Source organism: Fukomys damarensis, unplaced genomic scaffold (assembly GCF_012274545.1).
Source record: "Fukomys damarensis isolate Sample0158 unplaced genomic scaffold, DMR_v1.0_HiC HiC_scaffold_8, whole genome shotgun sequence".
In the NCBI taxonomy this organism is placed as follows: Eukaryota; Metazoa; Chordata; class Mammalia; order Rodentia; family Bathyergidae; genus Fukomys; species Fukomys damarensis.
In genome coordinates, this window is record NW_022900920.1 from 22,183,625 (window position 1) to 22,197,454 (window position 13,830).

Below are 13,830 nucleotides of genomic sequence, written 5' to 3' on the forward strand. Positions count from 1 at the left end.
GGAGAAAAGCAAGTACAAATGTCTTAATGTCTTACAACAGGATGCCGGGGATTTAGCTCAGTAGTTCCGGCACCTGCTTTGCAAGCACAGGGACCTGAGTTCGATCCTCAGCACCAAAACAAAAAACAAAACAAACAAAAAACCCAACCAAGAAAACAAATGTCTCACAACAGGAAAGAGTTTGTCATATCTGAGGAAAGCCAGTATAGAGGGAGTGGGTACTTGATGAGGAGGAAAAAACAGTTGAATATTTATCCAAGAGTCAGATCACATAGAGCAATACTTCTGAACCAAAGATCTTCCTTCTTTGATGAAAAAATGTTAATGGAAGTGTAACAGCTACGTCCAGTAAACTTAGCAATATCTGCAGCCCCTATGGGGAGCACGTGGAGGAAGATTTACAGCATAGTCCTGTGGCTTTATTGTAGGATCTTGCTTCAAGGGCACTTGGTCTTTCCATCAGTCAAGAGGTCCATGAGCCAACCAAAGTCTAAATACCCATTAAAGGGCCAAGACTTTAATTTGTCTTGAATTTGTACAGCTGCACCGATCAAGTGACACTTCAGTGTTTACCTCCATGTATTTCATTACTGAATGCATCGTGGTCTATAGTTTGCCAGCTCAAGAGGTTCTGGTTACCTCGGAGCAAATTGGTGCTGTCGTTACAATAGTTTCTCCTACCTTGTTTCTGGCGATTGGGGGCTGCCACTCGGCTCTGTCACTTTCACTGCCACTAAAAACAGTCACTTCACTGGCACCCCATCCACTGTTGGCCTATCACTGTGGAGCTCTTGAGAGATACCAGCACTCCCCTTCACTGTACACTTCTCATGGCCTGGTGCACAGATGTCCTTTTAGCTTTCTTAAACTGGCCATGAAGTGGGGGACGGAAAGACATGGTGCAGATGACACATGAGCTTCACGTTCTGTTCCTCTTGGACCTGTGGCGTATTCCTCATGCCAAGGTTGTTCTATCCCGTCACTTTACGGAATACTGAGTCCAAAGTTCATCAGTCAACCGCACAGTTAGAACCCCTTCCAGCCATACTAGCACAAACATATTAAATCTGGAATCACTTGTAAATGCAAGAGTGTACTTTGGCTTGATCTCATTTTGACTTGTTTCCTCTCTGGTGGAACCCTCTCCAAATTCATTTCCAAGGTAGTTCCTAGCTTTTTATTTCTCTACATATTAGAAAAATCTGGAAATTTTACCACTACATATGGCATGTTGTCCTGGAGCAAAGTTAGCACTCATTTCCTTGAAATGTGTGGAGATAGGACTCTAGCTATAAATCTAGAGTCATTTTGGGGTGGTCAGAGTGGATCTTGAGAAGGATAGGTGTCTCTTTGCAAGGCAACTTCCCCAGGTAAGGTTGTACAGATAGCTTTTAAGTTTTATTTATTTATTTTTAGTACCAGGGATCAAATGTGGGTCCTTCTGTTTGCGAGGCAGGTGCCAGAACCACTGAGCTAAATCCCTGGCCCAAGGCTGTACAGATCTTTAAGCAAATCTACTAGTTTCATTTGCTCAGATCCAGCTGAGTCAGGCTCTTTCTGCCATCAAGAGAAGCTCAGAGAGACTTGGGCATTGGAAACTTTCAACATAGTGCAGTTTCACCTAGAGGTCTCCATTCCGAGTTCAGGTCCACCCCTTCTCAGTGTCCTAAGTATAACAAAAGAGACATGGTAAACTTTTGAATTCAATTTAAGTTATTTTGCAATTGTGACAACTAAAGTTGGGGTCTGATTTTCAGTAAGTTTAACTCTGTAGCTAGAATCGGTTTAGGGTTGTTGTAGGTACTTTCTAGTTCTCTGTGACTTGGGTTGAAAATTTCAAGCTATGATTTTGTCATTTTCCTTCTGCAATCGCTCCAGGGTCATTAGAAACAGCTGCTGTTTCACAGATTATTACTGTTATGCAGTCAAGTGCAATAGCCACTTGATCTTCCAAGCTGCTTTTCTTTCAATAGGAACGATCAACTACTGGTGATAGGTATTCCAAACAATCCTAAATCCTATTTTTGAGGGTCTATTCCCTGGGACCACTCTGTCACCAAGAACCACACTGATCAGAGTGCAGTCAGGAAAACAGAAACCACACGAGTTATTTTAGCCGAGAGAATTCAGTATCAGAAATGTGTTGCTTGGGGTTTAGAAGGCTAAAAAAAAAAAAAAAAAACCAAGCAGACCTTAAGGCTCTGCGATGATAACCTTCAGGGAAACAGAAGGAAGAAGTCAAGTCAGTGTTTGAGAAACTAGAAGCCAGGAGGAGGCATCACCTGTGTTGAGGAAGAGATACCCGTACCTCAGGGTGCACCTGAAAGCTAATTTTGGAACTGCCCAAAAGGGTGAGAGAAAAGAGCCAATGGCTGCAGCCAGAGGGAAGTAACAAAACACTGCAGAGAGCAGCAGGCCACAGGAAGAGGCAGCCCATCTCCCTTCCTCTGTCTCACTGTTCCTCTAGCAGCCCCTGTTGAGGTAGCAGAGCCAAAGACAGTTGCCTGGCAAAAGAGATCCCTGGTTTGCACCGTGCTCTACCCAGACCACAGGATTGAGTTTAAAAGAGTGGTTTGGGGCTGATTTAAAACAACTGTATGTGGCCCGGAGATTTAGCTCAATAGCACTGTGCCTGCCTCCTGACCTCAAGGTCCTGAGTTCGATCCCTGGTACCAAAAAATAAAAATAAAAAAAATAAAACAACTATGTGTGCAATAGAGACTCTATCATGATAAAGAACATGATGAAACAGTCATATGTTTATGTGCAAATCAGCATAGAAGTGACAGCTATAAATATTTTCAGATAAGGGGCCAGTGATGCACATAATAAAAGCAGTACTCTCAAGAATAATGCGATTCGCCTTATGGTACACAGTAGTATATCCCTGGAAATACTATTGCATACTAAATATTCAACTAAGGGTAAATGGGTTTTCACCTATATGAATTCCCAGCTAGAAATGTAAAAGTCATATAGGTTGAGGGATAATTACTATTTTGGTGGGTGTATCCCGCACATCTCAGGATGTTCAGCATTGTCCCTGAATACTGTGGCCTTCTACAAATTTCCAAGCACTTGCTAGGGTATGGTAGTGTTGTTCCTATTAAAACTACCACCATAGGATCTTACCATGGGCCGAGGGCATAAAGACTTTGAATTTCCTTCTCAGTAAGAGTGGTTTTACTCAAAACATTAAATTCATACTTTTGTTTTTGAGACAGGGTCTCGCTATATAGTTTATGCTGGTGTTGAACTCACTATGTAGCCAGGGCCAGCCTCAAACTCTTGGTGATCCTCCTGCCTCAGCCTTCTGAGCACTGGACAATCACTGTGGCTGCCTCTGTGTGGAGAATATCTCTCAGGAAGACAAGAAGCAGGAAGTCCAGATGGGAGGCCCACAGTATCCAGTGAGAGATGACGGTGGCTTGACAAGAGGAGGAAGTAATCATAAGCAGTTCGACTTTGGATGTATTTAAAAGGCAGAGCAGATAGGCTTTGCTAAAAAATTGGATGTGAATGTGGGAGGCAGCAAGATCAGAGGATGATGCCAAGTTTTTTGGCCTGAGCCACTCTGAATGTCAGTGCCACTTATCAGCATGGAAAACACTGGTAAGGGGTGGACCTTGGAGAGGGAGAGTCAAGAATTGTGTTTTCAGGTCTGTGAGATGCCTGTTAGATATCCAAGTGGGGACGCTGAAGTAGCAGTTGGATGCAGCAGTCTAAGGCTCACAGGAGGGGTCAGGGCTGGAAGTATAAATTAGAGAATATGTAGGTCTTAAAAAGAATGTTTGACACCCGGGCCTGGCTGTGGTCCCCAAGGGGATGAATATAGAAAAGGAGGAGGAGAGGCTCGAAGTTGACTGCAGAGGTGCTCTGAGATTTAGAGACAGAAGAGGCAGAGGCACCAGCTGAGGAGAGTAACATCACGCTGGACTGTCTTTTCTGACCATCATGCACCAGTAGTAGGTATAATAGTGCTGAATACTATCTAAACACTTAAGATCTACTGGTGTGTGTGTGTGTGTGTGTGTGTGTGTGTGTGTGTGTGTGTGTTTTGCTAGTGATTGAACCCAGGGCCCTGAGCTTACTAAGCAAGTGTTCTGCCACTGAGCTACATCCCCAGCTTCTATACGGCAGTCTTTGAATGATAGTAACCAGTCTTCAGGGTAGGTTATACTGTTGTCTTTATTGAGTGATGTCAAGGAAACTCTGAACAGACTTTTAGTGTCTAGGTTCGACTAGACGTTAAAACAATCATGCACTTATGGAACTAGGTAGATGTAGTAGTTGCTTAAAGCTGCCAATGTGGTAAGACCACTGAGGTGTTCTCACAAACCAGAGTTTGCGAGAAGGCATGAGAGAATGGAATCTTGAGCACAGGTGGAGGGGCAGAAATCAGATCATAAGTGGTAGTGCTGAATGAAATGCTAATAAGGGAAAAGAAAGGGTCCAGACAATCTTCATCTAGTGTATTCATGAGGCAATTTTGTTTTCTTGGGGAAGTGAAGGAGCAAATGAGAATGGATGTGTGTGTGTGTGTGTGTGTGTGTGTGTGTGTGTGTGTGTGTTGAGTTTTGAGGCAAGTGGAGAGCATTTGAAATAGCCTTTGTAGGAAAGCCTTTGTGGGAGGGACTTAGGGAGAAGGATGGGGAGGTGGGGCAGGGGAGAGAGAAACAGGGGACACAACATTCACTGTGAACTAATAAGCAGCTTCAAAATGTGACGACCCTATGTTGTGGTTTGGATCTGAAATGTCCCCTACAAGTTCATGTGTTGAAGGCTTGACCCCTAGTGCAACAGTGCTCAGAGGTGGTGCCATGAAAGGTGACTGGATCAAAGGGTTCTAATTTCATCAGTGGGTTGAGTACGAGAAGGATTGGAAACTTAGCATGTGAGGCGTAGTTGAAGGAGGTGGGTCATGGGAGTGTCGCCTTGGGCGTTATATCTTGATATCTTGTCCCTATCCCCCCTCTCTTTCTCTCTATCCTCTCTCTCTCTCTCTACCATTCACCTAACCAATTTCCTCCACTATGGACTATGGGGAATCAGCTCCCTGTGAACTGAAACAACTGAGCCAAAATAAAACTTTCCTTAAGTTGTTTTTCTCAGGTGCCTCATCACAGTGATAGAAAGCTGATTAAACCACCGTGTAACCATTCTATACAGTTAGGTGGTTTCCTGCAGCAGCAGCAGCAGCCTTTCGTAATTTAGTTGTAGATAGAAGTTGTAGAGAAGATACCAGGTCATCACTTGAAATCAGTCAGGACCAGGACTTTTCCAGGTGGGTGTGAAAGGACTGTGAGATAAAGGGGTAAAGGAATCTATTCAGAAAGTAGGTCATGTGACCTACAGAAACTGTAGATGTGACCATTTTCTGGGAGTCCAACAGTCTGGGCATTTTTCATCTCTTGGGACTAGCTGTTTTTAGATAATTGGAAGAATAGGAAGATATGAGAGAGAATAAGAGACTGAATTTGCTGTTTATGAAGTTCAACAGTTTTGATGATGACAAATTCGGGGTGTTGGTATGGGGATGTGTGGTGGGTGGAGTGGATGGGAAAGGCACTGGTTAGAAGGAGGTCAAGGAACTTGACCACCTTGGGGTGGGACAGGCCACCTGTGATGACGTGGAGGTGGCAGGACTCGGCATGAGGAGGACAACTGTTAACCAGGTGCCAAGTCACAGCACAGTGAGAAGATAGGGTATGGTGTTCAGCAAGCCTGTAAGTGATAGCAACAAGGAAACATGGTGGTCGGTGCAGCCAAAAGGCTGAGAGCTCAAACGAGTAGGAAATTTTACCTGACAGTGCAAAATCAAGTCTGAAGGTAGCACTGGAGAGACATGAGGTTACCAGCCTGCAAGGTCATGTGGTTCAAGGACCTCACTCTATAGATAAGAAAACTGAGGAAGAAAGCATGTGGGCAGCGCCCAGGTTGTGCCCACAATGTTCCTACCCAGTGGTATTCACACTCCTGCAATGTAGTCTCCCATAGAGCATCAGAGTTAATTTACATGAAGGGTGGAACACAGCAGCACTGATGGTGTGTTGCATCTAAGATCAGGATGTAAAGGGTATAGTACCCCCTGACTCGCTCTTGCTTGGCCACTTTGGGGAACCGGGTTGCCATCCCATAAGGGCCCTCTTGCCAACATCCATATGAATGAGTTTAGAAGCCTTCAGTCGTTGGAACTCTAGCTGCCACCTCCATTGTAACTTCTGGAGAATCTCTGAACCAGATCAGTTTAGATGGGACTGAACTCCTAACCTGCAGAAACAGCAATATCGTATGTATTTGTTGTGTAAAGCTGTTGTGTTTGGAGTAATTTGTTAAGCAGCAATATATCAATAATACTGAGAGGGTTTGAAATTTATGCAAAGTGATAAAGCTAGTTAGTAGCCAATCGGAAGTGAGAACACAGGAGTCCTGACTTGCAAGCGAATGTTCTAGCCCAGCGCATACACCATGTCCTTTATAGCTTGGTTTTCTTAGGACTAGACACATGGACACTCAGGAGGTGTTAGTAACTACCTGGGAATGTTCAACAGATCATAGTTCTGATTTTTCATAGGGAAAATACAGAGTAAGCTGAGTCATGTTTCCTGATGGAAACAGATATAGAGAAAGATTCTGCAGGGTAAATATTTTCTGTGTCCCCACCAGAGAAGAATACATAAGCATTTATAAAGCATACTTAGGGCTTTTTGCCAGAATTTCTGGAAGGATTGATATACTCAAATTTCTGCAATGGCTCAGTGGCAAAACAAGAAATGTAATTTCTGCTTGGCTCCTTTTGACCATTCGACAGGAATGACAGCGTGTATCTGGTATTGATCATGCCATTGAATCCTTCAATATAAATCTGAACTTCCTATGCAGTGAGTCAGTGACAGGATGGAGTGTCTGCATTTCTGCCTCTTACCTCTAAATGTAATATTCAGAGAAGGGCAGATTGCCAAAAAGGCTCTTTGTGGCTTCTATTTCTGTGCCGTAGAGTCTGCAGTTCGTACCACATGACTGTGTGTCAGAGAAAGTTTCTGTGACCCTTAACTTACAATTTTGTCTCTGTTGTTCAAAAATGCAATTATATCATATTTTAAAATTTTCCTTCCTTAAGGTTATAAGTAGGAAAGTAGGCGAGTGGGGTTAGGTTCCACTAGAACATGCATTTTCAAAAATTAATCTCAAGGGTGATCAAGGTTCTGATTGCCTTAAATCTCAGAAAAATTCAGATGTATATCCAATTACTCCTAATTGCAGTCAGCATGTTAACTTGCTGTCATATAGCCCAGCAGTTTGGGAGCGTTTTGAGTGTTTTCCTGTTTTTTTCTCACTATGCTTGAAAAAAAATAGACTTGCCAAAAATTACCTTGTGGCACTTATACTCCTAAGAGTCATAGTCGATTTTCACTCCCTTGACATTTCAGTGCATTCCTGGCTACAGTCCAGCTAATTAAGTGTGGGTTAAGCTTGTTTGTGAAAAAAGTACCATTTCGTATTTTGTATTTAAAAAGCTTAGTGATCCATGTGCGGTCTAAATTTTGTATCACAAAGTTTCAGCTTTGTTTCATAATCAGAAAATGGGGAAAAAAATTTGTGTCTTCAGCTGTTCCTAAGCACACTTACATTTGTAAATTCCTTTGATTTTTTTTATAATGCGATAAATGGTTTTTTAAAAGAATGTATCCATTTATTCATTCAACAAAACTTATTGAGAATTATTACATGCCAGACACTGTTCTGGTGTTGGAAATATAGGAGTAGAAAAAACATACAGTCTTTGTTTGCATGGTGCATGTACTATAAGTAGGGGAAGAGAATCAATAAATAAGGAAAAGAGGTATAAGATATGTCAAATGGTGGTTAAATACTGTGAAGAGAAGATGAAGATGAATAAAAGGAGACAGAATGACAATCCTGAGTGAGGCGGACGTAAGAGGAGATATCTATATCTATAGATCTATAGATAGATAGATACAGATATAGACATATCCATATCTATATCTATACCCGGGATAAAGCATTCCAGAAAAAAAAGACAAACAAAAAGATGTATAAACCACAGGGAATGGGTTGAAAAATGGCCAGGAGACTTGCGTGGTCATGGCAGAGCCAGCAAAGAGGGGATGAAATCTGTAGGTGGGCAGTGACCAGACTGTGCAGTACTGGAAGGCACTGGTAAAGAAGTTTAGTTTTTTAAAAAATTTTTTTTCTCATTGAGTTTATTGGTACATTTTAGGTATACAGTACAGTTACATTCATCATTGGGATCCTGTACCTTTACATGACAGATTTCTCATTTTTTCCCCATACCCCTGCCCTCCCTCACTCCCTCCACCCTTCCTATTTACAAAAACTCTGTTTCCATTATTTTGCTTTCTCATATTTTTTATGTTCCCTTATTTCCCTTCCCCTACCCTTCCCACTTCCCCTATACCTTTAGCCCTTTTCTTCCTATTTCACATTGTCAATTATACCATTTGGATCTTATTTACACTTTTAGTTTTTCACATCAGAGAAACTATTCGGTATCTATATGTGTGTCTTATTTATTTCACTTAAGAATATGGCCTCAATATGCATCCATTTTCCTATGAATGACTCTAGTTTCTCATTCTTTATGGCTGAGTAGTACTCCAAGGGAGTTTAGTTTTAGCTTGATCACCTCTAGCTCCTGTGTGATTGCAATTGTGGCAGCAAGTGGTACAATTAGGAGAGTGTGATATTCTGGATCTTCCAAGAGGCAAAAGAGAGGTTATGCATGCAAGAAAAAAAATTCTTTCAGTATTGGGGATTGAACCAAGGGCCTCCTCACTGAGTTACATCTCCAGCCCTTTTTTTTTTTTTTTAAATTTTGAGAAAGGGTCTTTCTAACTTTGCTAAATTGATGTCCTCCAGCCTGAGCCTCCCAGAGTGCTGGGGTTGCAGAAATGCAGCACCACACCTGGCCAAGAGATTTATTAAGAGGAATGTCTACGAGGGGGCCTGGCGAGGGCTTTGAGAAACTTCGGACTGCAGTGTGATTCTGACCCTGATGAGGGACAGAAGGAAAGTAGGGAGGTTAAGTGGAAGACGCTTAGACTTCAGTGCAGACCTAGGAAAGTCTGGTAAAATCAGCCATCAGACGAGTCACCATCTTTTAGGAATGCTGTTCCCAGTCACTAGCTATGGGTAACTCTTGCAGACTCCTGTCCCGATCCAGCTAGGAGACAGCACAGTGACTCGGATAAAGCAGATGGACTTGGGATCTACACTGAGTGGATATATTCTGAAGATTAAGCTGATCCCATTTGCCAATGGATTTGGAATGAGGTGTGAAGGAGGAAAAAGGGACAAAGATGCCTCCAAGAAGTTTTGTTCTGAGTATCAGAAGAATGAGGTTGCCATTTACTGAAATGGGGAGGACAGTGAGAGTTTTCAAGGAGGGAAATCTGGAGTTTACAGAAGGTAGCTGAATACACGAGTCTGTGCTCAAGGGGGCGGGGTCCAAGCTGCAGTATCATTAACATGCATGTGATGGTGTTTAAAGTTAGGGGATTGGTTTACTTAATCCAAGGAGTACATACAGACGGAAAGAAGACAGAGTCCTGATAGGGGGAAGAGGGGAATTCCCCAGAAAGACTGAGGAAGGAGGAGCCAATAGGAGGCTGGAGTACCAAGAAGTAGAAACCAAGTGGCCAGGCATGGCAGCCTGTAATCCCAGATGCCTGTAATCACAGCACCTCAGGAGGCTGAGCCAGAAGGATTGCAAGTCTGATACCAGCCTGGGTGATTTAGCAAGACCCTGTCTCAAAACTTTTTTAAAGAAAAAATTTTTTAGAGGCTGGAGATGTACGTAGCTCATTGGTAAAGGGCTCACCTATTGAGAGGATTATGTGAATTAAGCGTTGCATGTGATTTTAAAAACTGTAAATAATCATCAAGACACTGTCAGACACAGGACATGTTCAATAAATGTTATATATTATTGTGTAAGATATGCTACAGTCAAAAATAGATTTTACCATGTCTCAAGTCTTGTAATGGTGACAGCTAGGGCAGGAGGGTTTACTGGACATTCTTTCAGATTTTGTTTCTCCAGCTAAGATCTTGCACAGAATTTATTTATTCCTATGTTCTTTATTTGACGTTTCCTTTTTTTATATCTTGCAACAAAAATAGTTTTAATAATCTGCATAGTTTCTTGTATTTAAAGATTTTTAAACCAGCTATCATCTGAAGTTTATTAAAGCAAAGCATGGTTTGCCTAAGACTTATTTAAATAAAGAAATAATTTCATAAAACAGTAGTTCTTATACCTTTTAGGTTCTTGATCCCTCTGAGAATCACATGAAAGTTCTCGCCCTGAAAACCACATGTAAACACACACGTGTATGCATGCACACAGCTTTGACTACGAATGGATGAAGCTGTGGGTCCAAAATACCACCCTTCAAGATGGCTGTGAGGCCAGGCCTTGATCGACTACAAAGTCCATATTCTCATAGTTTTATTTTCTTAATTTAGTGGGTCCACTCACCAAAATCTTAACACATCATGAATTTTAATTCACTTATATGCTTTCAAAAAAGGGAGCTTGCCTTAGAGAGATTTCAATTCTAAAATCAATTCAGAATATATATGATATATATAATATATTATAATATAAAAAATATTATATTACATATGTTATACATTATATAATGTTATATATTATAATATATTATACATAAGTAATATATAATATATGTGAAGAGAGGGGGGAGAGGGGGATGGGGAGAGAGGAGAGAGGCGCCTATGCAGTCTGGGCTCAGAAGCAGTGAATGCTGGTGTTGTTACCATCTTGAAATTTTACATTTCTAAACAAGAGGCTACAAATTTTCAAATTTCATGGGGTCTCAAAAATTATATAGCCAGAAAACACACTTGCCTCAACACATACCCTCAGGCACATATACATAATTTAGGTTCGTTAGGGTCCATATAATCCTCTTGCCTCAGTCTTCCAAGTGGATGGGACTATAGGCATATGCTACCACGACCAGCTTCCAAACAAGTATTCATCCTTACCTTAGATTCAAATTTATGTGAGGCTTCCATATTTTATGTAGCAACCCTTTCATTTTCTGTGATCCAATTCCTGATACAGTGGTAGTTGATAAATATATTTCAGGGTCACTCTTTCTTTTGCTACCTAGAGATGGCAATCTAATCAGAGAGTTTCATGGGAAATTCTTGGTAAATTAAAATTTAATACTGTACAAGTTTAATACTGTTAATCCCACCTACTATTAAGCCTATTTTAAATATATGTGTTACAAAATTTTCACAAGAGAAAGATAAAGTTTAAAGGTGTTCCAAACTGAATATAATTGTGGTCAAATTCTAGCAAGCTACAGTAGCTTTTAAACTTCTAAGAATATTCTGAGATATTTTTGTAGTTTTTTATGATATTATAAATGGTATCGTCTTCCTTATATTTTCTAACAAACTACTTCTATGTAAGATAGCTATTGATTTGTGTATGCTTATCTTTATTTTAGGCTATGTTGTATTGTTCAAGTAGTATTACTATAGAAAATCTCAGATTTTTGGATACACAATTATATTAGCTGCAAATATTTTTTTTTTGCTTTTTTTCAGCTTTAATTGAGTTTATTGGTACATTTTAGGGATACAGTACAGTTACATTCATTGTTGGGATCTTGTACCTCTACATGACAAGTCTTGATTCTCATTTTTTCCCCTTACCCCTGCCCTCCCTTCACCCCCTCCTCCCCTCCCCATCTACAAACACTTTATTTTCATCTTTTCATTCTCTCACATTTTTTTTCTTTTCCCTTTTTACTCTTGCTCTACCCATCCCACCTTCCCTACACCTTTAGCTCCTTTCTTCCCATCTCTAAATGTCAGTAATCTTATAAGAATCTTATGCATTGTTGCAGATTATTTACACCAGGGAAACTATTCGGTATTTACACATGTGTGACTTATTTATTTCACTTAGGAGTATATCTTCAATATGTATCCATTTTCCTATGAATGAATCTATTTTCTCATTCTTTATGGCTGAGTAATATTCCATTTTATAGAAAAACCACATCTTTATCCAGTTTCCAACGGATGGGCAAATGGGCTGTTTCCAAGATTTAGCTATTACAAACTGTGCCACTATACACATGGGTGCACATACTTCTCTGTGATATGATTCTTTTAGTTCTTTTGGAAAGATACTCAGCAGAGGGATGGCTGGTCCAAGCTCTTTGAGGTATCTCCATATTGATTTCCATAGTGGTTGCACCAGTCTGCACTCCCACCAACAATGGAGAAGAGTTCCTTTCTCCCCACAACCCCGCCAACATTTGTTATTGTGTGATTTCTTGATAGCAGCCATTGTTTGTGGGGTGAGGTGGAATCTCATTGTTGTTTTCATGTACATCTCTTGAATGATCAGTGATGTGGAACATTTTTTCATATATTTACTTGCTGCTTTTACTTCTTTGTCTGAGAAATGTCTGTTCATTTTGGATGCCCATTTTTGAATCGGGTCTTTATATTTGGGGGGGCTGATTGTTTTGAGTTCTTTATATATTCTTGATAATAGTCCTTTGTCTGAGGAACAGCTGGTAAAAATTTTTTCCCACATTGTAGATTGTCTCTTACTTCTGCTGATGGTTTCTTTTGAAGTACAGAAGCTTTTTAGTAAGACTAGATCCCAGTTGTTGATTCTATCTGCTAGTTCCCGTGCTACTAAGGATTTGTTCATAAAGTCTTTTCCTATGCCACTGTCTTCCAGAGTTCTGCCTAACTTACCTTCCAGCAAGTTTAATGTTTCTGTTTTAATATTTAGATCTTTAATTCATTTGGATTTTGATTTAGTGCATGGTGAAAGATAAGGGTCTAATTTTAATCTGTGGCAGGTTGACATCCAGTTTTTCCAACACCATTTATTAAAGAGGCTATCTTTCCTCCACTGAGGATGGTCAGCTCCTTTGTCAAAGATGAGGTAGCTGAGTACATCTGGGTTTGTTTTTGTGTCTTCCAGTCTGTTCCACTGATCCTCAGGCCTATTTCTTTGCCAGTACCATGCTGTTTTTATCACAGTGGCTTTGTAGTTTAGTTTCAAATTGGGAATTGTTATACCTGGTGCCATGTGTCTGTTGCCTAAAATGACTTTTGCTATTCTAGGTCTCTTATGGTTCAAAATGAATTTTTGGATTCTTTTTTCTAGTTCTGTGAAATGTAGTATTGGAATTTCAATTGGCATTGCATTGAATGTATATAGCAGTTTTGGTAGTGTGGCCATTTTCTACCTACCCAGGAGCAGGGGATATCTTTCCATTTTTTTTATATCTTCTTCAATTTCTTTTTTCAGAGTGCTGTAGTTTTCAGTGTAGAGATCTTTTGCTTCTTTTGTTAGATTGATTCCTAGATACTTCATTTTTTTGGATGCTATTGTAAAAGGAATTTTTTCCCTTATTTCTCTCTCCATGAGTCTGTTATTTGTGTATAAGAAGGCTATTGATTTTTGGGTATTCACCTTGTATCCAGATACTCTACTAAATCTGTCAATTAAGTCTAGAAGCTTTTTGGTGGAGTTTTTTGGGTCTTCAATGTAATCATATCATCAGCAAATAATGACAGTTTAACTTCTTCCTTTTCTATCTTTATTGCTTTAATTTCTTTCTCTTGCCTAATTGCTGTGGCTAATGTTTCCAGAGCTATATTGAAGAGGAGTGGTGATAATGGGCATCCTTGTCTTGTTCCTGATTTTAACATGAAGGTTTTCAGTTTTTGGCCATTTAATATGATGTTGGCTAATGGTTTTTCATAGATAGCCTTTATTAA